General features: G+C 41.7%; 13 non-coding genes across 13 annotated transcripts; all 13 read left to right on the forward strand.

Moving 5' to 3' along the window:
* The first annotated feature begins 20,304 nt into the window (after positions 1-20,304).
* On the forward strand, positions 20,305-20,377 carry trnav-aac (transfer RNA valine (anticodon AAC)). Its single transcript has one exon. It is a non-coding gene; the product is annotated as a tRNA-Val (tRNA).
* A 141-nt stretch (positions 20,378-20,518) lies between these two features.
* Positions 20,519-20,591, forward strand: trnav-cac (transfer RNA valine (anticodon CAC)). Its single transcript has one exon. It is a non-coding gene; the product is annotated as a tRNA-Val (tRNA).
* Positions 20,592-20,725: 134 nt separating this feature from the next.
* trnav-cac (transfer RNA valine (anticodon CAC)) lies at positions 20,726-20,798 on the forward strand. Its single transcript has one exon. It is a non-coding gene; the product is annotated as a tRNA-Val (tRNA).
* A 760-nt stretch (positions 20,799-21,558) lies between these two features.
* On the forward strand, positions 21,559-21,631 carry trnav-aac (transfer RNA valine (anticodon AAC)). Its single transcript has one exon. It is a non-coding gene; the product is annotated as a tRNA-Val (tRNA).
* A 141-nt stretch (positions 21,632-21,772) lies between these two features.
* On the forward strand, positions 21,773-21,845 carry trnae-cuc (transfer RNA glutamic acid (anticodon CUC)). Its single transcript has one exon. It is a non-coding gene; the product is annotated as a tRNA-Glu (tRNA).
* Positions 21,846-22,192: 347 nt separating this feature from the next.
* trnav-aac (transfer RNA valine (anticodon AAC)) lies at positions 22,193-22,265 on the forward strand. The gene has a single exon. It is a non-coding gene; the product is annotated as a tRNA-Val (tRNA).
* Positions 22,266-22,611: 346 nt separating this feature from the next.
* On the forward strand, positions 22,612-22,684 carry trnav-aac (transfer RNA valine (anticodon AAC)). Its single transcript has one exon. It is a non-coding gene; the product is annotated as a tRNA-Val (tRNA).
* Positions 22,685-22,825: 141 nt separating this feature from the next.
* trnav-cac (transfer RNA valine (anticodon CAC)) lies at positions 22,826-22,898 on the forward strand. Its single transcript has one exon. It is a non-coding gene; the product is annotated as a tRNA-Val (tRNA).
* Positions 22,899-23,245: 347 nt separating this feature from the next.
* trnav-aac (transfer RNA valine (anticodon AAC)) lies at positions 23,246-23,318 on the forward strand. Its single transcript has one exon. It is a non-coding gene; the product is annotated as a tRNA-Val (tRNA).
* Positions 23,319-23,450: 132 nt separating this feature from the next.
* On the forward strand, positions 23,451-23,523 carry trnav-cac (transfer RNA valine (anticodon CAC)). The gene has a single exon. It is a non-coding gene; the product is annotated as a tRNA-Val (tRNA).
* Positions 23,524-24,078: 555 nt separating this feature from the next.
* On the forward strand, positions 24,079-24,151 carry trnav-aac (transfer RNA valine (anticodon AAC)). The gene has a single exon. It is a non-coding gene; the product is annotated as a tRNA-Val (tRNA).
* Positions 24,152-24,307: 156 nt separating this feature from the next.
* Positions 24,308-24,380, forward strand: trnav-cac (transfer RNA valine (anticodon CAC)). Its single transcript has one exon. It is a non-coding gene; the product is annotated as a tRNA-Val (tRNA).
* A 134-nt stretch (positions 24,381-24,514) lies between these two features.
* trnav-cac (transfer RNA valine (anticodon CAC)) lies at positions 24,515-24,587 on the forward strand. Its single transcript has one exon. It is a non-coding gene; the product is annotated as a tRNA-Val (tRNA).
* Positions 24,588-24,638: the final 51 nt, after the last annotated feature.

The following is a 24,638-nucleotide window of genomic DNA, read 5'->3' on the forward strand; positions in this document are numbered from 1 at the left end:
ATGCGTCCAGACCCAGCGGCCAGCAACGTCACGGTGACTGGCTATGGTTTGGTTTCTATTTATTGTTCAGGTTGATCCACTTCCATCTCTGACACGTGGAAACCGTCATGGGTGCACTCCACTGCTCTGACGCGTCAGCCAGAGGGTCGAGGCGCACCCGGCCAAAGTTGTAGACCCCATAGTTGCCCACTGGTAGAAGTGCCCTGGGTTGCGTTGGTTGGGCTTAGAACCGTCCGTCGGGTAAGGGATGGTTAAGGTTAGGGTTAAGGTTAGAGTAGGTGTTTAGAGTGGTTAAGGTTAGGGTTAAGGTTAGGTTAAGGGATGGTTAAGATTAGGTTTAAGGTAAGAGTAGGTGTTAGAGTGGTTAGGGTTAGGGTTAGGGTTAGGGTTGAAAAAAAACAGACGAATCTGATATGCACTGGCAAAACTTTAAATAAATGGTAAAAACCTAGTATAAAATACCTTAATTAAGAACAGGGGAGGGAAAAAAGAAAAAAAGAGGGGGGGGGGGAAGAAGGAAAAGAAAAAAATATTTATAAACAGATTACCCGGAAGATAAAACCTAGGTTTGCAACCCAAGATGCAATCCCTAAGGGATAGAAGCCAAAACCCAAGGTCAAGACCACCAGTCTGAAATTAGGATGGTCATAGACATACAGGGGTTGAAGTTCGGCACACCAGCTCCAAGAGTTAGGGCCAAACGGGGTGATATAAGGGTCAAGAGGGTATAAGGGTTAGGATTAGATGAGGGGGTATGAAAGTTAGATAAGGGGGTATAAGGGTTAGGGTTAGATAAGAAGGTATAAAGGTTAAGGTTAGATAAAAGGGTATAAGGGTTAAGGTTAGAACTAAGGGGATGTAAAGGTTTAATAAAGAAATATAAAGGGTAAACTGAGGGTTAGATAAGGGGATGTAAAGGTTTGGGTAGGTAAGGGGGTATCAAGGTTAGGGTTAGATAAGCAGGTATAAGGGTTAGGGTTAGATAAGGGGTATAAGGTTAAGGTTAAAGCTAAGGGGATATAAAGGTTACATAAAGGGATACAAAAGGTTAAGGTTAGGATTATAAGGGAGTATAAGGGTTAGGGTTAGATAACGGGGTATCAAGGTTAGGATTAGGTAAGCAGGTGTAAAGGTTAGGGTTAGATAAGGGGATATAAAGGTTAAGATTAGAACCAGAGGGGTATGAGGATTAGATAAAGGGATATGAGGGTTCGGGTAGGGGTTAGGTAAGAAAGGTGCAGAGATTGAGGTGAAAATGGAAAAATAAGGGTTGGGACCTAATAACCAGGGGTTGGGGTTAAAGTTAGGATCAATCCAAGAATCAGGTTTAGATCTAGGGTCTAGGGGTTAAGGTTAGGCATGAGGATCTATAAATTAGGGTAGATAATTAGGATTTTAGAATTAGGGTTGAATATAAGGGTCTAGGATAGGGAATCAGGATTTCGAGGAGTAGAATTTCAGGAGTGGGGAACCGCCCGACAAACACACAAATAAAAGGTACCGATACAGGGCAATAATAAGTGCTACTACACAAAGGCAAGACCACAATAGACGGATCAACGTCCCACACTGAGTGTAAAAATAAGTGCTATTGAATTAAGATAAGTGCTCAAAAAATATATACCAAAGAAAGTCCAAATAAAACCACGCCACACTAAAAGATGCAGAAAATTAATGTACATAAAATAAATATCATCATAAATGTTAAAAAAAACATATAAAAATAAACGTAAATCATAAATAAACAATTAAAAAAAAGACGTACATATAAAAATAAGTGCTTTGATAAATAAAAAAATAAAAAAATAGATAAACAAACATACCCCACTAAATATGCAAGTGCTTTAAACTCAAAATAAGTGCTATGGGGGTATATATAGAAAGATAAAACCACACCACACTAAATAAATAATAATAACATAAATATAATCCTATGAATAAAATAAGTGCCATAATATTGATCATAAGTGCTAGAAAATATATGTAAAAATAAATAAATTATTAAATTATTTGATAAACGAACATTTATCTTGGGCGGTTCTCCCACAGCCCCCCACCATCCTATCCCTAAGCGAAACCCCACTCATCCAATCCCACTGGAGATGGCACCTCTCATCAGGTAAGTAAGCCAGAATAAATTTAATATTTTTCATTCAGGCCCTTGGGATCTATTGTTTGGAGGCGCCCAATCCAAATTCTTTCCATCCCCTGTCGTTGTTTCCTAGACCAGCCCCCGTTTGTCTCCAGACCAAAGATTTTCAGATTATCACTGGCATGAAGGCTAAAATGTAAATACAACCCCGTGCTCTTATTACCTTTTGCCATATTGTATAGGTGTTGTTTTAGTCTAGCCTGTAGTGCATTCTTGGTTTCTCCTATATACATTTTTTGGCACAATTTGCACTTGATTACATAAATCAAGTTTGTCGTTGACAATTCGATTCTCTGTCTTATAGGAAACCCCAAACCCGAGAAGGCATTAGTAATATATTTTGGTCTCTCCAGGTATTTTTCCAATTTGTTAGGTACCTCTTTCTGCCGGAAGGCAGAGTGGACTAATTTATCCCCAAGGTTTTTATTTTTCCTATATGCTGAGATTATTCTACAATTCAACAGCCCCTCCACCGCTTGTTGCGCTTCCCGGAAGTTAGACCTCAACGTCCTGCTAAGTCCACCCAGACTCCCAGAGTATGTAGCAATAAATGGTATCAGATTATGTGTTTCTGCTGTTTTGTTGTAACCCTCTTCCCTTCCAAATAATTCTCCTACCTCTGCTTTTATCTCCCTAAGGAAACGTTTTGAATATCCCCGTGGCCCCAAAGCTCCAAAGAGAATGGTTGTTGCCTCCTCCACATGCTCACCCAATGTACAAATTCTGTTGAACCGGATCAACTGGGATTTAATTATCCCTCTAAAGGTATGTTTTGGATGATAACTTGCCTTATGTAGCAAAGCATGCCTATCTGTCTCCTTAAAGAAGACTTTAGTAGCCAATGATTTAGTCTGCCCCTCCGAAGGTACAAAGAAAACCTGAGTGTCTAAAAACTCTAGTTTTTCTCTTTGTATATTGTGGGATATTGTAATTGCAGGATGATGTGTATTTAGGGATTCCAAGAAACACTCAAACTCCCTCATAGAATTCACCCAAATCCCAAAGATGTCATCCAAATACCTAAGATACAAAGAGGGAAGGGTCTGACACTTCACAAACACTGTCTCTTCCCAAAAACACATATATAGGTTGGCAAAGGCTGGAGCAAACTTCTTCCCCATGGCCGTTCCATGGATCTGAAGGTAAAACTTATCATTAAAATTAAAATCATTCCTCAATAAACTCAACTCCAGCAACTCTAAGATTTCTTTATCCGGGCGCTGAGGGTCAGGAAACCTATCAAAGGCCCGTTTAACTGCCCGCAGTCCCAAAGGGGTATCAATATTTGTATATAGTGAGTTGATGTCTATTGAAAATAAGAACGCCCCCAATGGTAGTTCAAGACCTTTAAGTTTACCAACAAAATCATATGTGTCTTTTACATAGGAAGCATGCTTCTGTGATAGTGGATTGATGAAATAATCAATATATTCAGCAATTCGGTATGATTCCGATCCACAGTCACTAACAATTGGGCGTCCACTCGGGATCTGAAATGGCACCGACCACTCTTCCAAAGGTTTATGGATTTTTGGGAGGAGATAGAATTGTCGCGGTCTTGGTACATCTGGGCCCAGAAGATAGGTATATTGCTTTGGAATAATAAACTTTTTTTCAAGCAATTCCAACAATATCATCTTAATCATGTTTTTGGTCTCAGATTGAATAGAGTGATCTAATGCGACATAATTTTTGGGGTTATTCAGTTGTCTATTAGCCTCCAATAAGTACTGTACTCTATCCATGATTACAATCTGTGATCCTTTATCTGCCGGCTTAATAACTATATTCCGGTTTGACCCCAACAATTTGATGGTTTCTGACTCCAATACCGTCATATTCCCCCCAGTTACCTGCCCAGGTCAGAAGCACCTAAATGCCTCGAGATCCTTCCTAATCAATGTTTGGATGGATTGAGATATTGATTGTATTCTGGGTTCCCAAACTGAGGGATCTGTAAACGCTACAAAAGGAATGTCAGTATCATAATTAAAATGATCCAACAATTTCAGCCTTCTATGATATGTGTGTAGGTCCCTACGAAGCTCCATCCGGTCTAAAATTCCGGGAGTGGGGATAAAAGACAATCCCCGTTCCAATACATTTCTTTCTATCTCAGAAAGCATATATGAGTGTGAGAGATTAGTAATATTTGAATGTGGAGCTGTATCAAAGCACTGTTCTCCCCTTACATGTTTAAATTATCCAACCAAAAGTTTAAGATGGTATTTCCTGTTTCCGGTGTCCAATGTACTGGGTCCCGTGGCAATGTGTGAAACCTAAGTTTACTGATCTCAGGTAAGTAATTACATTGCTCTAAAATCTTTCGATTAAGTTGATCCAAGAGTGACTGTTGCTGTTTTTCCAATCTATTTGAGTAGTTAATAATAGGCACATAGAGTGTAGCATTAGGAAATGTACTTTCTGCCACTTTCAGCAGTTGTTGTAGTTGCTTCCAGGAGGTCAACGCCAGCTGTTTCAACAGGCAGTTGTTTAGCCCTCCTGATAACACCACCTTCTCCACTGTTGGATGTTGTTCTAGTTTCTCTACTACTCCTTTTAGATGGTGGAACGTAGCGCCAGGGAAGCTATCTGCTTGCACTCTAGAATCGGTAAACCCAGGTATCCGTGAAATATTGGAGTCTCCAATTATAACAATTGGTTTTGTAATTGTAAGTTCCCAATCCAAAATTTTCCTGGTAGAATTTGGGTGCCTAACTGTTTCAAGGCAGGTGGATATAGGCCTCCTGACAGGTAAATTAATCACCGGGGTAGAAAAGGAAACCCCCGTGTAGGCCTCAGCTGGTATAAATCCCACTGTTTTACTCTGACCTGAACCAAGAGGGGAAGTCCCACGAAGGGAGTAGCAGCCGGGGAAACTGGAGCGGCGGCAACGTGGGGCCCTCCTGGGGGCTCACAAGGGCGTATTCAGGAAAAGTTCCGTTTTGTCGTCACTTATCATTTCTCCCCCCCCCCCCCTCTCGGGTCCCAAGGGCAGCCGCACATGGGTCCCGCTCCCCTCCAACTCCGGGTTCCTCCTGGCCAGAATCAGAAGCAATAGTATTACTACATTGTAGGACAACATTACTGTATAAGGACCTCTTAGGACTATGAACAAGAGCAGGCCTCACCTGTGTTTGTTTCCAAATATCCACCCCCCCCTGAGACCAACTCTGTGGTTAATGGATCTCCAGCAAGAGCTTGGGGTCTAGGGGAATGTGTTTCAGCCGTAACCAAAATAGTTTCCCCCCCCCGGGGGACCAAATCCAGCTCTAGAGCTGATAGATTTGGAGACCTCCTAGGGGGGCTCCTCTTAGGTCTGTTTTTAAACCCACCCTTAACTAACCCACTGGCCGGACTGCTGTTTCCCACTCCCACCACATTACTGGGAGCTGGAGACAGGACACCCGACAAGAGCGGGAAAAGCCTCCATGGTCAATTGGCCTGGACCTACCACCTCACTAGCACTTGCCTTTGGAAGCATAGCCTGTAACGTTGCCACTGATGATTGGGTAAACTTACGTCTATATCTTGCCCTTGCCCAAGCAACAGCTCGATCAAAGGAATTAATATCAAATCTCCCCACCTCCTATAACCCTGCTGCCAGAACTGAATCATAGTGGTCCACTAAGATGCACATAGTGTCCATCCAGTGGTCCGTTTTCTGCTTAACCAGCTCCAAAACGGTGGGATTGGGTGAGGAAGGTTTGATAAAAGCCGTAAGTCTCACAACCTGTTTCATCATGCCAGGCGGGAAAGACCTTTTCATTTGCAATTCTGCTAGAATTTCTGCATGGTGAATGGCTTGTAATAATTTGAAGTACTGCTTAGTCAGTTTAAGATCAAGAGGTTTTAGGGCTATCCAAACTTAGTGAGTATATTCCCCCAGGGCTATCGGCTGCACCAAAGGCTCAAACCAATTTTCTCCTGGGAAGCGTCATTTTCTCCTACCATAAAAGAGTTTTAATCCACAATATTATACCAACTGAATCTCCACCGCCCCACAGTCGTTCTGGAGTCAAAAACAAAAAAGAAAGGGGGGAGAGAAAGAAGAAATTTAAAAGAAAATCACAACATTTTCATAAAAGACAACATAAACAATTAAAATCATGAAAGTCCCTTAATATTGTCCTACCAAAGAATTATTTGGTGATGGTTCACTAACCAGAACAGTTTGTCCAGTGCATCAGCAATATTCAGGGGTAAGAAAAAAAAATCCTTCACCTTAGTCTTTTTCCAGGCATCTTGTTCTCATTGGAGCTTCTTTGAGTGAGTTTTATAATCCAAGATGCCTTCATATGTTAGATTCCATGGTGTTGTTGCATTCAAATAGTCAGTGAACCAAAAAAAGGGGTTTCAAACAATTTCAAATCCTTCAATCCAAAAAAGGAATTAAAACAGTTTAAGAACCCATTAAGGGAACTTTCAGAAATTTAAAACAAGGAACAAACAAAAGACCTGACGTTTCAGCCTGATAGCTTTCTTCAGAGGTAATGAGTAGTCACTAACACCTGTGTTAATATGGGGAGCTGAGAGGGCGGCTCCATACCTCCCAGAACATGTCTATTGCTCAGTCCTCCGTCAATCTTCCCATTCTCCTCCAATCCACAGTCCCGATAGGGGTTGGTGTTCAATCATTATGTGCTGCTCAACAAACCAGTTAATGAGTAGTCAATGACACCTGTGTTAATCTGGATAATTAAAGGGGCGGAACCATCCTTCCCAAACCATGTCAATTACTTAGTCCTCCATCAGTCCGCTCATTCTCCTCCAACAGTCCCAATTGGGTTTGGTGTTCAATTGTTGTGAACTACTCAACAAACAAATTAAAACAACGAACACACTAAAACAATCAAGTCTAAGAAGTCTTTTAAAACCCAAATACTGTATAAAATGCCAGGCACGGGCTAGGTTAGGTTTGGGGATAACAGATGAATCTGATATGCACTGGCAACTTTTTTAAATAAATGGTAAAACCATGGTATAAAATACCTTAACCTCTTGGGGCTAGGTGGGACGCTAGCGTGCCACCTGTGGTGCACTCCATCAACAGCAGGTGCATTTCAAGAGCGGCAAATTTGAATCCAAATAAATGTCAAAATTCAAATTTTTCAAAAATACAACTATGTTACACCATTTGAAAGATAAACATCTCCTTAATCTAACCACGTTTTACGATTTCAAAAAGGTTTTACGGCGAAAGCATAAATTTAGAGTATGTTAGGACAGTACATTTACAAGAGTTGTGTGTAATGTTTTGTCAAGTCAAAGACAGGGTCACCAAAACCATAAAACCAGCTAAAATGATACACTAACCTTTTACAATCTCCATCAGATGACACTCCTAGGACATTATGTTAGACAATGCATGCATTTTTAGTTCTATCAAGTTCATATTTATATACAAAAACAGCGTTTTACTATGGCATTGATGTTGAGGAAATCGTTTCCCTCCAATAACCGGCAGTCAAGTCAGCGTCACAAATTAAATAATTAAAATTAGAAAACATTGGTAAAATATTATATTGTCATTTAAAGAATTATAGATTTACATCTTTTGAACGCAATCAACTTGCCAGATTTAAAAATAACCTTACTGGGAAATCACACTTTGCAATAATCTGAGCACTGTGCCCAGAAAAATACGCGTTGCGATACAGACTAGACGTCATGTTGGGGAGATCTAAAATCGAAAATACTATGTAAATAATCCATTACCTTTGATTCTCTTCATCAGATGTCACTTCCAGGTATCACAGGTCCATAACGAATGTAGTTTTGTTCAAAAAAGCTCATCATTTATGTCCAAAAATCTCCGTCTCGTTAGCACATGATGTAAGCCAGCCGGACTTCTCGTCATGAACGAGGGGAAAAAATATATTTCCGTTCGTTCAAACATGTCAAACGTTGTATAGCATAAATCATTAGGGCCTTTTTTAACCAGAACATGAATAATATTCAAGGTGGACGAATGCATAGCCTTTTATAACGTATTGGAACGAGGGTACCCAACATGAAGTAGCGCGCCAGGTGTCTAATGGGACATCACCGTTCCATGGCTCTTGTTCGGTCAGATCTCCCTCCAGAAGACTCAAAACACTTTGTAAAGGCTGGTGACATCTAGTGGAAGCAATAGGAAGTGCCAAAATATTCCTAAACCCCTGTGTTTTTCAATGGGATAGGTTTAAAATCAATACAACACATCAGGTATCCACTTCCTGTCAGAAAATGTCTCAGGGTTTTGCCTGCCAAATGAGTTCTGTTATACTCACAGACACCATTCAAACAGTTTTGGAAACTTTAGAGTGTTTTCTATCCATATATAATAAGTATATGCATATTCTAGTTACTGGGTAGGATTAGTAACCAGATTAAATCGGGTACATTTTTTTTATCCAGACGTGCAAATGCTGCCCCCTAGACCCAACAGGTTAATTACTAAAAAAAGAAAAGGGGGGGGGGGAAGGAATAATAAAAAGAGGACCCGGATCATCATATAAAATATAAACCCTGGGTTAACAACCAGGGATACAATCCAAAGGAATAAAAGCCAGGAGGTCAAAATAATAGACCAGAAATTAGGGTTGGGTATGAGAGTCTAGGGGTGGAGTGAGGTATGTTGGCTCCAAGTGTTAGGGTTAGATAAGGGGGTATGAGGGTTAGATAAGGGGGTATGAGGGTTGGGGTTGGATACGGGGGTATAAGGGTTAGGGTTATGATAAATTCCGTTTGTGGTTTTTCACCTTGCATTGCACTGGCCTATTGTGGTCTCTTATTGTTTCCAGTCTGGTGTTTATTGGGAGGGTTGTGTGTGTGAATATGTGAAATGTATGAATAGTTTCCCTACTTATATTTAGCCATTTAATCCAAGTGGAGCCAGAGATCTAAGGTTGGCTATCCACTTGGATTCTGTGGCCTTTCTCTGGGCTATGGTCCAGGTAGAGTGTCACGGTTGTCGTAGGGTAGAGTGGACCAAAACACAGCAGGAATATGTGCACTCATCTTCTTTTATTAAATGGACAAAGAAGGTAAACCAAAACAAACACATACACAACGACGAATAACAGGCCGGTAAGGCACAAAGCTATACACAGCACAATCTCCCACAAAAAACCCATGAAAACTAACTCCTACTTATAGGACCTTCAATCAGAAGCAACGATAACCAGCTGCTTCCAATTGAAGGTCCAACCCCAGTAAACTAAACATAGAAATAGACTAGACTAGACAGAACATAGAAATACACTAACATAGAACAGTGCCCAAAAACCCTGGAATACATAAATCAAACACCCCTCTACATAGACACACACCCCGAACCACATAAACCAAATACCCCCTGTCACGTCCTGACCAAACTACAATATCAAATAACCCCTATACTGGTCAGGACGTGACATAGAGACAGTTTCTAGCCCAGTGATGTTGAGGTGTATAATATGGTGTGTTTGGAAGTGTGTAACTAAATGTCTGGACAGTTTATTATTGGTAATTGTATATAGATGTTGTTTGAGACGTGTTAAAATTGTCGATCCAGTTTCCCCCACATAGATTTTTTTGCATAATGCACAGGTGATTGCATAAACTGTTAGTGCTGTTTATGTTCATCAGTTGTGTGATTTGGCTACCGGTGTGTGCGTATGGGTTGTGTATGTTTGTCAGTTGTCTGTAGTAGTGGCTTTCAGTGGGTACTGGGGAGAGGGCCTGTTTGAAAATGTTGCATTGACTAGGAGGTCCTTCAGATTGGGATTCCTCCTGTATGCTGAAATGGGTCGGAATGGTTGTAGTGGGGGGAAGGTATGTTGTGTGTTTAGAAAATGCGCTTTTCAGTCTTGAGTGTATGCGTTGGTTTATGTGGGAATAGGTGCTGATGATTGGTAGCCTCTTGGGTTCCGGCCCCATACCCAATGTGGGAATAGGGTTTCTAGGGAAAGTCTGGAGGTTAGGATTAGGGTTGTGGTTAGGGTTGGGGTTGGGGTTGTGGTTAGGGTTAAGAGAAAATTGCCCTTCAGGAGGACCAAATACACGGGCACATGTTCTCTAATTCTATTTCTCCTATTGATACATCATAATCCTACAGGAAATTGGGAGATGTTATGGTTTGTACCTGGAAAAAGAACAGATAAGAGTAACATTATCCTCTAAGAGGATAAACACCCAGACACTACCCAAACAATACATACTTTCTAATTCCCAGGCTCCTCAGAATACATCTTTACGAAGCCAGGGTTATAATTTAAAGTACCGATTTAAGATTGTCAGTGTCAAGGTTAAAATTAGGCTCTCATACTTTTGTTTCAGGCCTGTGGGATTCCTGATATCCACTTTTTGAGACCCAGGGGGTTAGGCTTAGGGTTAAGATTAGATTTGAGGCTTGAGTTCAACTTAGGGTTGGTATCGGGGTCAAGGTCCAGGGATTGAGTTGGGGTCAAGGTTCAGGGATTACGGTTGGGTTCAAGGTTCAGGGATTAGGGTTGGGTTAAGGTTCAGGGATTAGGGTTGGGTTGGGTTTGGGGTTAGGTTTCTAGTTTTGAGTCGGTTGATCCACTTCCATCTCTGACACGTGGAAGCCGAAGGGGGGCAAAGGGAATGGGTGCACTCCACAGCATTGACGCGCTGGCCAGAGGGGTCTGGGCGCACCCGGCCAAAGTTGTAGACCCCATGGTTGCCCACTTGTAGAAGTGCCCTGGGTTGCGTTGGTTGGGCTTAGAACCGTCCGTCCGTCGGGTTAAGGGATGGTTAAGGTTAGGGTTAAGGTTAGGGTAGGGGTTAGAGTGGTTAAGGTTAGGGTTAAGGTTAGGGTTAAGGTTAGGGTTAGGGTTAGGGTAAGGATAAGGGTTAAGGTTAGGGTTAGTTAAGGTGAGTCTTCAAGGTCTGTTTGTCCACGGAAGTGGAAAGCATAGTTCAACCTAGGAGTTACTCCCCATCTGATCCTTCTTTTTTTCTCCACGTTGTCTATGTATTTACTTCCGTGTCCGTCTGTCTTTTAGTCCTGGATGTTTTCAATCATTGGTATAATTAAGAGTTATTCCCTTCCAGGATCCTCACTCCCAATCAACCCATGTCTAGTCAAATCCAGCTGGTCTGTTTTGGGTATACTCGGTGTAGGATCAGGCAAAGGCCCTCGAGTTGCGTACCTTATGTAGGTCCGGCCCTCAGTTGGTTGCCATGTGTCCCTGTCGAGTGGTAAGTCATTGAACTTCCAATGGTTTGAGCAGACAAAAACCCAAAGGGCAAGCCCTCTTTACGGTTGTCATGCATCCGCCCTTGGAGTTCCGTCCAGCGTCCTTGTAGATACATGATAGGTTAAGGATCAGGCAAAACCCCATAGTCGCGTACTGTATGAGGGTCCGGTTTCTCGGATTGGTTGCCATGTTTCCATACCAGCCATGTCAGTCTGTCATACTTGTGAGTTTCAGCAGACAAAGAAACCCTCAAGGAGGAAACCTCCCAGTTGTCGTGCATCCGCCCCAATTGTAGTCCTGGGTCATCCGGTGGTTCGGGTGGCAGTGACCAATTGGGCTACTCCCTTCCAGGATCGTAGTGTGCCAGTGGTATGTCATCCCTAGACAGTGAATTTTATCGGAGTCAAAAAGGTCAAAAAGTGTTTCGGTTGTCCAGGCTGAGTACGGCGGGGCGAGGTCTCCCCAGTGAAAAATTGTTTTGTGGGATGAAACGCTCCGCCAGACATCTGGGCACCCCAGGGATCTCCCGGCCCGGGGATAATTCCAGCGGCACCGCCCACCTCCCAAAGCACCATTTTACCTTAACTTCTCTAGGGCCAGTGGGACGATTTCGTAACAGCCAGTGGAATCCCGTGGCGCGTTATTCAAATACCTTAGAAATGCTATTACTTCCATTTCTCAAACATTTGACTATTTTACACCATTTTAAGGACAAGACTCTCGTTAATCTAACCACACTGCCCGATTTCAAAAAGGCTTTACAACGAAAGAAAAACATTAGATTATGTCAGCAGAGTACCAAGCCAGAAATAATCAGACACCCATTTTTCAAGCTAGCATATAATGTCACATAAACCCAGACCACAGCTAAATGCAGCAGTAACCTTTGATGATCTTCATCAGATGACAATCTTAGGACATTATGTTATACAATACATGCATGTTTTGTTCAATCAAGTTCATATTTATATCAAAAACCAGCTTTTACATTAGCATGTGACGTTCAGAACTAGCATACCCCCCGCAAACTTCCGGTGAATTTACTAAATTACTCACAATAAACGTTCACAAAAAACATAACAATTATTTTAAGAATTATAGATACAGAACTCCTCTATGCACTCGCTATGTCCGATTTTAAAATAGCTTTTCGGTGAAAGCACATTTTGCAATATTCTCAGTAGATAGCCCGGCATCACAGGGCTAGCTATTTAGACACCCAGCAAGTTTAGCACTCACCAAAGTCAGATTTACTATAAGAAAAATGTTATTACCTTTGCTGTTCTTCGTCAGAATGCACTCCCAGGACTTCTACTTCAATAACAAATGTTGGTTTGGTCCCAAATAATCCATTGTTATATCCAAATAGCGGCGTTTTGTTTGTGCGTTCAAGACACTATCCGAAAGGGTAAAGAAGGGTGACGCGCCCGACGCGTTTCGTGACAAGAAATTTCTAAATATTCCATTACCGTACTTCGAAGCATGTCAACTGCTGTTTAAAATCAATTTTTATGCCATTTTTCTCGTAAAAAAAGCGATAATATTCCAACCGGGAATCTGTGTTTTAGTACAAAGAGAGAGAAAATAAAAACATGGGGTCGCCTCGTGCACGCGCCTCAGTCTCATTGTCCTCTGATAGACCACTTACCAAAGGCGCTAATGTTTTTCAGCCAGGGGCTGGAATTACATCATTCAGCTTTTTCCCGGGTTCTGAGAGCCTATGGGAGCCGTAGGAAGTGTCATGTTACAGCAAGGATCCTCAGTTTTCAATAAAGAGAGTCAAGAAGAACAAGAACTTGTCAGACAGGCCACTTCCTGTAAGGAATCTTCTCAGGTTTTTGCCTGCCATAATAGTTCTGTTATACTCAGACACCATTCAAACAGTTTTAGAAACTTTAGGGTGTTTTCTATCCAAAGCCAATAATTATATGCATATTCTAGTTTCTGGGCAGTAGTAATAACCAGATTAAATCGGGTACGTTTTTTTATCCGGCCGTGTAAATACTGCCCCCTAGCCCTAAAAGGTTAACTTAAAAGAACTCTACCCACACGAAGTAAACACGCGCTACTGGACATACTACCAATCAAATTCTAAACTGGGGTAGGTAGTCGTCCAGCGCGGTACGTGAGCCCTCATTTGGCGGGGTTGAGATTGTTGGCCTGTCGGTCTGCACAATGGGTTAGGGTTAGGTTGTAGTTTGGTGGAGCACACAAAGAGACACACACGCACTCGGGAAGGCAGGAGAGAGAAGCTATGAGCAGCAGACTAAGACGTGATTGTGGGTTATGTTCCAAGCTGAAAATCGTGCAGATAGACCGACATTTCAAGTCTGTCCATGCACTTAAGCCTGCTACTATTAAATGGAAGCGTGCCATGCAATCTTGCCGGCTTTCAACTGAGAGACATCAGCCCGAATCATGGCAGTGTATGCAGGCTAACAGCGGTGTTGCACCGCGGCTGGAGCCCTGTGAGAACCCTGTGTATTTGCAGTGTGTTGAAAGTGAGTTGTCCATGGATCAGCAGCTGTTGGACAAGAGTGAGCAGGCGGTGGCGACTGCGCCGGTGCAGTCAACCAGTCAGATCGGTGGTGAACCATACTCGGAACCGAGGGAGCAAGGCTGCGTGGTGGCGACTTCCACGGAGAGCGAGAGTGATGAAGGCGGCGGTGTGGAGTCCAGAATTGAAGGTTGGAGGAATGTAATTTTGACTGAATATGAACACTTTGCTATGGGTAAAAACCCTTCAGTTAAACGAATTGAGAATAGTCGCACCAGTCTATCCCGAATACGGCAATTCCTCCGCTATATGTCAGAGGGCAAGGCCGATGAAGGACTGTGTTCTCTGGATAACTACAGACGTGTGTCTGAGTGGTACGGTCAATGTGAAGACCGTTGTTTGGCACCATCCACATTAAAAATATACCGATCCGATGTTCGAAGTTTCTTGAATTATCTTATTCATTTCCGGCCAAAAGGTCTTTAGGCTAAAGCCAGTGGAATTCGAAAGGTGTTACTCTGCTTGGCAAAGATGGACAGGGATTCGCGGCAGAGCCAGGCAACACACAGGGCAAAATTCCGCAAACGGTGCAGGGACGAGGTGCTCAGCGCTGCGGAGTTAAGCCGGTTTGTTGAGCTAAGTAATCAAGCTATTCCTTCGGTTCTCAGTAGGCTGGAGGTCCGAGCCACCTGCGCTGATAGACGTAGGTTTGCGGCTCTCATGTCCAGCCGGTTGGCCATCTTTAATGGCACTCGACGATCCCCAGTCACCACCTTCAGTGAGAGGGAATTTACTGAAGTAACCCCGGAAAGTGGGGGTTATCAGATGTGCATTTCAAGCCACAAAACGAACTATAGCTTCGGTGAGTGCAGAGTTGTTCTATCTGAGCAGGAATACACTTGGCTTAAACGATTCCATCAGATCAGGCCTAATCTGAGTGGAATCACCTCAGACACAACACTCTTCTTTTTCACGTCCTGCGGTCAACCGTACGGCAATCTCTGTGAGTATGTGGGCCAGCTATTTGAAGAATTTGACATTGGAAGTAAAGTTACCTTCGGTACAATTCGACAAAGCGTTGCTACATTGAACTTTAATCAAGGCTCGGTTACAGACCGGGGAACTGTGGCTGACCATATGTGTCATTCTCTGGAAACGCAGGCACGGTACTACCGGTACCATAATTTGCCTCGTAACGCCAGCCGAGCGCGGACACTAATTGAGGGACAAATCAACCCATGATTCACTGATAAATAAAGAATTTTTATTTGAAACTCACCCATGTCTTTGTGTGTCATTTGGTCATGGTTGAGAATGTATGATAGAGGGCAGGCAGGTGGGCAGGCAGGGTAGAGAGAGTAAGCCCAGAGGAATGGAGATATGGAGCTCCCCTGGTAACCCAAAAATAAAACAGTGCAATTTCTGAGAAGTGAAACATAGCCGATATTCAGAGATTTTTGGACTTAGTCATTTTACTGAGAATTTTTTTGAACTTCCATAAATCAGCCAGGCCGGCCCCCATTGAGTTGGGCCTGTAGTAGGGTGCTCTCAGGGTGGGTATGTAGGTCTGTATACCCTTTAAGTATTTAAAACAGTTTTTAAAATTTAGACCTGGTAACCCAAAATAAAACCAGGTGCACGTTTGGACTTAGTCTCTGGAGCAAAATGAAAAGTGGGCACTTTGTAACTTTTACGACCAATTTCTGAAATGTTCTAATAATGATTAAAAATACTTCCTGAGGGGCTAGAGTTCCCAAATTTTGGCTCATACCCTCTCTCGTGATGGGTAACAATTAGCCCCTGTTTATAAAATTTTGCATGCATAGGAAATAATTTTTTCGGTTCCGGGAACTCTTTTTCAAAAACTTAACTCGCTTTTCTATTATACATTTTGATGGAAAAACGGTTTAAATTATATGGAAATGTTCGTTTATGTGCCCTTTCGTGCAAAAAAAACCCCATCCGGATTGGAGTTGTACTTTTCGATTTATTCAAGTTTTTAGTTTTTTTTGTGGTCCGGATTTTCATACGGGGAAAAAATATACTGTGTGAGTAACACAGTGGAGATCGGTAGTTTCTGTATTCCCGTCTTTACACAGTCATGCCCGTGTGGGGCAGACAGGTACCGGCGCGAAATCAGAAACCTGGTTTTTGACAAGAAGACTTCCATGGCCTAGAAGCTCAGGGATAGTGGCAAACTACTAGTCCGATATAATAAATGCGAAACGGACACTTCTGAGTAGTAGTGTGGTAGCATGGTAGTTCGGTCCATATCCCTTCGGCGACCGATTGATGGCTACTACTCATACCGAATAGGGAGAGCTTTATGGACACTTTTGAGGGTTACAATCCCTCCGGCGCCCAATTGGTCCTAAGTATTGCTCCAATTTTCCCAGCTTGGTGGTGGGAGGATATTGAGCTCTGTCCTGGGCAGGTGCTCTATCCCAGCTATCACCTTGTGGGTTTGGGTCCTCCATGACCATGGTTCTTGTCCCAGCTTGCCACACGTTGCGTATCCATGGTTGTCCTCTGTTGTCGAGCCTGTTTTACATCTTCTGACCAATTTGCATTCTATTTCCACCTGGGAGGGCCCCTGTCGGCCGGCCTTTGGTCGGTGTTCAGACGGACGGTTCCTCCCGCCCCACGTGGAATTGCCTCTATCGGGGGAGCCCCTGTCGGAGACGGTTATCCCCGCCTTGATGACAAGCTTCAGCCACGCTCCATTCGTGCGAGATCTAGCCGACCCATCTGTCTCAGTGGCCCTACATTGGTGTCCTGGTTCGGGGAGTGGAGTACCCAGGTAGCGATGCTTGCGGATGACGTTCAACCATGCCGTACCGGCGCCAGAAACGCATGTATTTCTCAAACCCTGTCTTTTATCCACGTTGATGGCGTTCCGAATAAACCCTCCAGCTAAGACAAGATACCTGATTAAGCGGTGCCCCGGCACCTGTGGCTCCGGCCACGGGCAATTCAGGGCCTCCCGCTGGGCGCACGGTGGATTGACCTAGGGCCTCCTCCCCTCACGGGATAGGAGTGGTCCCTGGCTGTTCTCCGCTTAGTGTGCCCGGGTACAACCTCTATGTTGTGAGTGGCTACCTGGTTGATCCTGCCAGTAGCATATGCTTGTCTGCAAGATTAAGCCATGCAAGTCTAAGTACACACGGCCGGTATGGATAGAAAACACTCTAAAGTTTCTAAAACTGTTTGAATGGTGTCTGTGAGTATAACAGAACTCATTTGGCAGGCAAAACCCTGAGACATTTTCTGACAGGAAGTGGATACCTGATGTGTTGTATTGACTTTAAACCTATCCCATTGAAAAACACAGGGGCTGAGGAATATTTTGGCACTTCCTATTGCTTCCACTAGATGTCACCAGCCTTTACAAAGTGTTTTGAGTCTTCTGGAGGGAGATCTGACCGAACAAGAGCCATGGAACGATGATGTCCCATTAGACACCTGGCGCGCGAGTTCATGTTGGGTACCCTCGTTCCAATACGTTATAAAAGAGTATGCATTCGTCCACCTTGAATATTATTCATGTTCTGGTTAAAAAGGCCCTAATGATTTATGCTATACAACGTTTGACATGTTTGAACGAACGTAAATATATTTTTTCCCCTCGTTCATGACGAGAAGTCCGGCTGGCTTAGATCATGTGCAACAAGACGGAGATTTTTGGACATAAATGATGAGCTTTTTTGAACAAAACTACATTCGTTATGGACCTGTGATACCTGGAAGTGACATCTGATGAAGAGAATCAAAGGTAATGGATTATTTACATAGTATTTTCGATTTTAGATCTCCCCAACATGACGTCTAGTCTGTATCGCAACGCGTATTTTTCTGGGCGCAGTGCTCAGATTATTGCAAAGTGTGATTTCCCAGTAAGGTTATTTTTAAATCTGGCAAGTTGATTGCGTTCAAGAGATGTAAATCTATAATTCTTTAAATGACAATATAATATTTTACCAATGTTTTCTAATTTTAATTATTTAATTTGTGACGCTGACTTGACTGCCGGTTATTGGAGGGAAACCATTTCCTCAACATCAATGCCATAGTAAAACGCTGTTTTTGGATATAAATATGAACTTGATAGAACTAAAAATGCATGCATTGTCTAACATAATGTCCTAGGAGTGTCATCTGATGGAGATTGTAAAAGGTTAGTGCATCATTTTAGCTGGTTTTATGGTTTTGGTGACCCTGTCTTTGACTTGACAAAACATTACACACAACTCTTGTAAATGTACTGTCCTAACATACTCTAAATTTATGCTTTCGCCGTAAAACCTTTTTGAAATCGTAAAACGTGGTTAGATTAAGGAGATGTTTATCTTTCAAATGGTGTAAAATAGTTGTATTTTTGAAAAATTTGAATTTTGACATTTATTTGGATTCAAATTTGCCGCTCTTGAAATGCACCTGCTGTTGATGGAGTGCACCACGGGTGGCACGCTAGCGTCCCACCTAGCCCATAGAGGTTAATGACGTCAGACCGAGGCTCTGCATCTGTCCTCGTGCTCCTAGATCTTAGTGCCGCTTTTGATACCATCGATCACCACATTCTTTTGGAGAGATTGGAAACCCAAATTGGTCTACATGGACAAGTTCTGGCCTGGTTTAGATCTTATCTGTCGGAAAGATATCAGTTTGTCTCTGTGAATGGTTTGTCCTCTGACAAATCAATTGTAAATTTCGGTGTTCCTCAAGGTTCCGTTTTAGGACCACTATTGTTTTCACTATATATTTTACCTCTTGGGGATGTCATTCGAAAACATAATGTTAAATTTCACTGCTATGCGGACGACACACAGCTGTACATTTCAATGAAACATGGTGAAGCCCCAAAATTGCCCTCGCTAGAAGCCTGTGTTTCAGACATAAAGAAGTGGATGGCTGCAAACTTTCTACTTTTAACTTCTTGGGGCTATGTGGGACGCTAGCGTGCCACCCGTGGTGCACCCTATCAACAGCAGGTGCATTTCAAGAGCGGCAAATTTGAAACCAAATAAATGTCAAAATTCAAATTTTTCAAACATACAACTATCTTACACCCTTTGAAAGATAAACATCTCCTTAATCTAACCACGTTGTCCGATTTCAAAAAGGTTTTACGGCGAAAGCATAAAGTTAGATTATGTTAGGAGAGTACATTGACAATAGCTGTGTGTAATGTTTTGTCAATTCAAAGACAGGCGTCACCAAAACCATAAAACCAGCTAAAATGATGCACTAACCATTAACAATCTCCATCAGATGACACTCCTAGGACATTATGTTAGACAATAAATGCATTTTTAGTTCTATCAAGTTCATATTTATATCCAAAAACAGCGGTTTACTATGGCATTGATGTTCAGGAAATTGTTTCCCTCCAATAACCGGCAGTCAAGTCAGCACCACAAATTAAATAATTAAAATTAGAAAACATTGGTAAAATATTATATTGTCATTTAAAGAATTATAGATTTACATCTCTTGAACGCAATCAACTTGCCAGATTTAAAAATAACCTTACTGGGAAATCACACTTTGCAATAATCTAAGCACTGCGCCCAGAAAAATACGCTTTGCAATACAGACAAACGGCCATGTTGGAGAGATCTAAAATCGAAAATACTATGTAAATAATCCATTACCTTTGATTCTCTTCATCAGATGTCACTTCCAGGAATCCCAGGTCCATAACGAATGTAGTTTTGTTCAAAAAAGCTCATCATTTATGTCCAAAAAGCTCCGTGTTGTTAGCACATGATCTAAGCCAGCCGGACTTCTCGTCATGAACGAGGGGAAAAAATATATTTACGTTCATTCAAACATGTCAAACGTTGTATAGCATAAATCATTAGTGGCTTTTTTAACCAGAACATGAATAATATTCAAGGTGGACGAATGCATTCTCTTTTATAACGTATTGGAACGAGGGTACCCAACATGAACTCGCGCGCCAAAGTCTAATCGGCCATCACCGTTCCAAGGCTCTTGTTCGGTCAGATCTCACAGTAAAAGACTCAAAACACTTTGTAAAGGCTGGTGACATCTAGTGGAAGCAATAGGAAGTGCCAAAACATTAATCAACCCCTGTGTGTTTCAATGGCATAGGCTTAAAGGTAATTCAACACATCAGGTATCCACTTCCTGTCAGAAAATGTCTCAGGGTTTTGCCTGCCAAATGAGTTCTGTTATACTCACAGACACCATTCAAACAGTTTTAGAAACTTTAGGGTGTTTTCGATCCATATATAATAAGTATATGCATATTCTAGTTACTGGGTAGGATTAGTAACCAGATTAAATCGGGTACGTTTTTTTTATCCAGCCGTGAAAATACTGCCCCCTAGCCCCAACAGGTTAACAGAGAATAGTTATTTTCATAAATGCCTAATTTTGGAAATTTGAACACGTGCCATGAATATCTGTAAAATTCGATTTACTCCTTGCAGATAATTGTTGAAGCAGTTTCTGTAGTGTAGTGGTTATCACGTTCGCTTAACATGCGAAAGGTCCTCGTTTCGAAACCGGGTGGAAACAGTGCTCTTTGACACGTGCAGTAGGTACAGTACTTTTAAAAGAGAATAGTTATTTTCATAAATGCCTAATTTTGGAAATTTGAACACGTGCCATGAATATCAGTAAAATTCGTTTTACTCCTTGCAGTTAAGTGTTACAGCAGTTTCTGTAGTGTAGTGGTTATCAAGTTCGCTTCACACGCGAAAGGTCCCTGGTTCGAAACCAGGCGGAAACAACGCTCATTGACACATTCAAGAAGTACCATAGTGTTAACAAAGAATTTCATTAATCCCTTGTTTTGGAAATTTGAATACGTGACATGAATATTTTTAAAATTCGGTTTACTCCTTGCAGCTAATTGTAGCAGTAGTTTCTGATGTGTAGTGGTTATCACGTTCGCTTCACACGCGAAAGGTCCCTGGTTCGAAACCGGGCGGAAACAACGCTCATTGACACATTCTGAAGTACCATAGTGGTAACAGAAAATTTCATGAATGCCTTATTTTGGAAATTCGAATATGTGCCATGAATATCTGTAAAATTCGGTTTACTTCTTGCAAGAAAATCAAGCAGCAGTTTCTGTAGTGTAGTGGTTATCGCTTTACACGTGAAAGGTCCTCAGTTTGAAACCGGGAGGAAACAGTGCTCTTTGACATGTGCAGTAGGTAGTGTACTAATAACAGAGAATAGTTATTTTCATAAATGCCTAATTTTGGAAATTTGAACACGTGCCATGAATATCTGTAAAATTCGATTTATTCCTTGCAGATAATTGTTGAAGCAGTTTCTGTAGTGTAGTGGTTATCACGTACGCTTAACACGCGAAAGGTCCTTGGTTCGAAAACGGGCGGAAACAGTGCTCTTTGACACGTACAGTACTTTTAAAAGAGAATAGTTATTTTCATAAATGCCTAATTTTGGAAATTTGAACACGTCCCATGAATATCAGTAAAATTCGTTTTACTCCTTGCAGATAAGTGTTACAGCAGTTTCTGTAGTGTAGTGGTTATCACGTTCGCTTTACACGTGAAAGGTCCTCAGTTTGAAACCGGGAGGAAACAGTGCGCTTTGACATGTGCGGTGGGTACTGTACTATTAACAGAGAATAGATATTTTCATAAATGCCTAATTTTGGAAATTTGAACACGTGCCATGAATATCTGTAAAATTCGATTTACTCCTTGCAGATAATTGTTGAAGCAGTGTCTGTAGTGTAGTGGTTATCACGTTCGCTTAACACGCGAAAGGTCCTCGGTTCGAAACCGGGCGGAAACAGTGCTCTTTGACACGTGCAGTAGGTACAGTACTTTTAAAAGAGAATAGTTATTTTCATAAATGCCTAATTTTGGAAATTTGAACACGTGCCATGAATATCAGTAAAATTCGTTTTACTCCTTGCAGATAATTGTTACAGCAGTTTCTGTAGTGTAGTGGTTATCAAGTTCGCTTCTCACGCGAAAGGTCCCTGGTTCGAAACCAGGCGGAAACAACGCTCATTGACACATTCTGAAGTACCATAGTGGTAACAGAAAATTTAATTAATTCTTTATTTTGGAAATTCGAATACGTGCCATGAATATCGGTAAAATTCGGTTTACTCCTTGCAGAAAAATCAAGCAGCAGTTTCTGTAGTGTAGTGGTTATCACGTTCGCTTTACACGTGAAAGGTCCTCAGTTTGAAACCGGGAGGAAACAGTGCTCTTTGACATGTGCAATAGGTACTGTACTATTAACAGAGAATAGTTATTTTCATAAATGCCTTATTTTGGAAATTCGAACACGTGCCATGAATATCTGTAAAATTCGATTTACTCCTTGCAGATAATTGTTGAAGCAGTTTCTGTAGTGTAGTGGTTATCACGTACGCTTAACACGCGAAAGGTCCTTGGTTCGAAACCGGGCGGAAACAGTGCTCTTTGACACGTACAGTACTTTTAAAAGAGAATAGTTATTTTCATAAATGCCTAATTTTGGAAATTTGAACACGTGCCATGAATATCAGTAAAATTCGTTTTACTCCTTGCAGATAAGTGTTACAGCAGTTTCTGTAGTGTAGTGGTTATCACGTTCGCTTTACACGTGAAAGGTCCTCAGTTTGAAACCGGGAGGAAACAGTGCGCTTTGACATGTGCGTTGGGTACTGTACTATTAACAGAGAATAGATATTTTCATAAATGCCTAATTTTGGAAATTTGAACACGTGCCATGAATATCTGTAAAATTCGATTTACTCCTTGCAGATAATTGTTGAAGCAGTGTCTGTAGTGTAGTGGTTATCACGTTCGCTTAACACGCGAAAGGTCCTCGGTTCGAAACCGGGCGGAAACAGTGCTCTTTGACACGTGCAGTAGGTACAGTACTTTTAAAAGAGAATAGTTATTTTCATAAATGCCTAATTTTGGAAATTTGAACACGTGCCATGAATATCAGTAAAATTCGTTTTACTCCTTGCAGATAAGTGTTACAGCAGTTTCTGTAGTGTAGTGGTTATCAAGTTCGCTTCACACGCGAAAGGTCCCTGGTTCGAAACCAGGCGGAAACAACGCTCATTGACACATTCTGAAGTACCATAGTGGTAACAGAAAATTTAATTAATTCTTTATTTTGGAAATTCGAATACGTGCCATGAATATCGGTAAAATTCGGTTTACTCCTTGCAGAAAAATCAAGCAGCAGTTTCTGTAGTGTAGTGGTTATCACGTTCGCTTTACACGTGAAAGGTCCTCAGTTTGAAACCGGGAGGAAACAGTGCTCTTTGACATGTGCAGTAGGTACTGTACTATTAACAGAGAATAGTTATTTTCATAAATGCCTTATTTTGGAAATTCGAACACGTGCCATGAATATCTGTAAAATTCGATTTACTCCTTGCAGATAATTGTTGAAGCAGTTTCTGTAGTGTAGTGGTTATCACGTACGCTTAACACGCGAAAGGTCCTTGGTTCGAAACCGGGCGGAAACAGTGCTCTTTGACACGTACAGTACTTTTAAAAGAGAATAGTTATTTTCATAAATGCCTAATTTTGGAAATTTGAACACGTGACATGAATATCAGTAAAATTCGTTTTACTCCTTGCAGTTAAGTGTTACAGCAGTTTCTTTAGTGTAGTGGTTATCAAGTTCGCTTCACACGCGAAAGGTCCCTGGTTCGAAACCAGGCGGAAACAACGCTCATTGACACATTCAAGAAGTACCATAGTGTTAACAAAGAATTTCATTAATCCCTTGTTTTGGAAATTTGAATACGTGACATGAATATTTTTAACATTTGGTTTACTCCTTGCAGCTAATTGTAGCAGTAGTTTCTGATGTGTAGTGGTTATCACGTTTGCTTCACACGCGAAAGGTCCCTGGTTCGAAACCGGGCGGAAACAACGCTCATTGACACATTCTGAAGTACCATAGTGGTAACAGAAAATTTCATGAATGCCTTATTTTGGAAATTCGAATACGTGCCATGAATATCTGTAAAATTCGGTTTACTTCTTGCCTGGAAAATCAAGCAGCAGTTTCTGTAGTGTAGTGGTTATCACGTTCGCTTTACACGTGAAAGGTCCTCAGTTTGAAACCGGGAGGAAACAGTGCTCTTTGACATGTGCGGTAGGTACTGTACTATTAACAGAGAATAGTTATTTTCATAAATGCCTAATTTTGGAAATTTGAACACGTGCCATGAATATCTGTAAAATTCAATTTACTCCTTGCAGATAATTGTTGAAGCAGTTTCTGTAGTGTAGTGGTTATCACGTTCGCTTAACACACAAAAGGTCCTCGGTTCGAAACCGGGCGGAAACAGTGCTCTTTGAAACAGTGCTCTTTGACACGTGCAGTAGGTACAGTACTTTTAAAAGAGAATAGTTATTTTCATAAATGCCTAATTTTGGAAATTTGAACACGTGCCATGAATATCAGTAAAATTCGTTTTACTCCTTGCAGATAAGTGTTACGGCAGTTTCTGTAGTGTAGTGGTTATCACGTTCGCTTCACACGCGAAAGGTCCCTTGTTCGAAACCAGTCGGAAACAACGCTCATTGACACATTCAAGAAATACCATAGTGTTAACAAAGAATTTCATTAATCCCTTATTTTGGAAATTCGAATACGTGACATGAATATTTTTAAAATTCGGTTTACTCCTTGCAGCTAATTGTAGCAGTAGTTTCTGTGGTGTAGTGGTTATCACATTCGCTTCACACGCGAAAGGTCCCTCGTTTGAAACCGGGCGGAAACAACGCTTATTGACACATTCTGAAGTACCATAGTGGTAACAGAAAATTTCATG

Source organism: Salmo salar, chromosome ssa18, assembly GCF_905237065.1.
Source record: "Salmo salar chromosome ssa18, Ssal_v3.1, whole genome shotgun sequence".
Classification (NCBI taxonomy): Eukaryota; Metazoa; Chordata; class Actinopteri; order Salmoniformes; family Salmonidae; genus Salmo; species Salmo salar.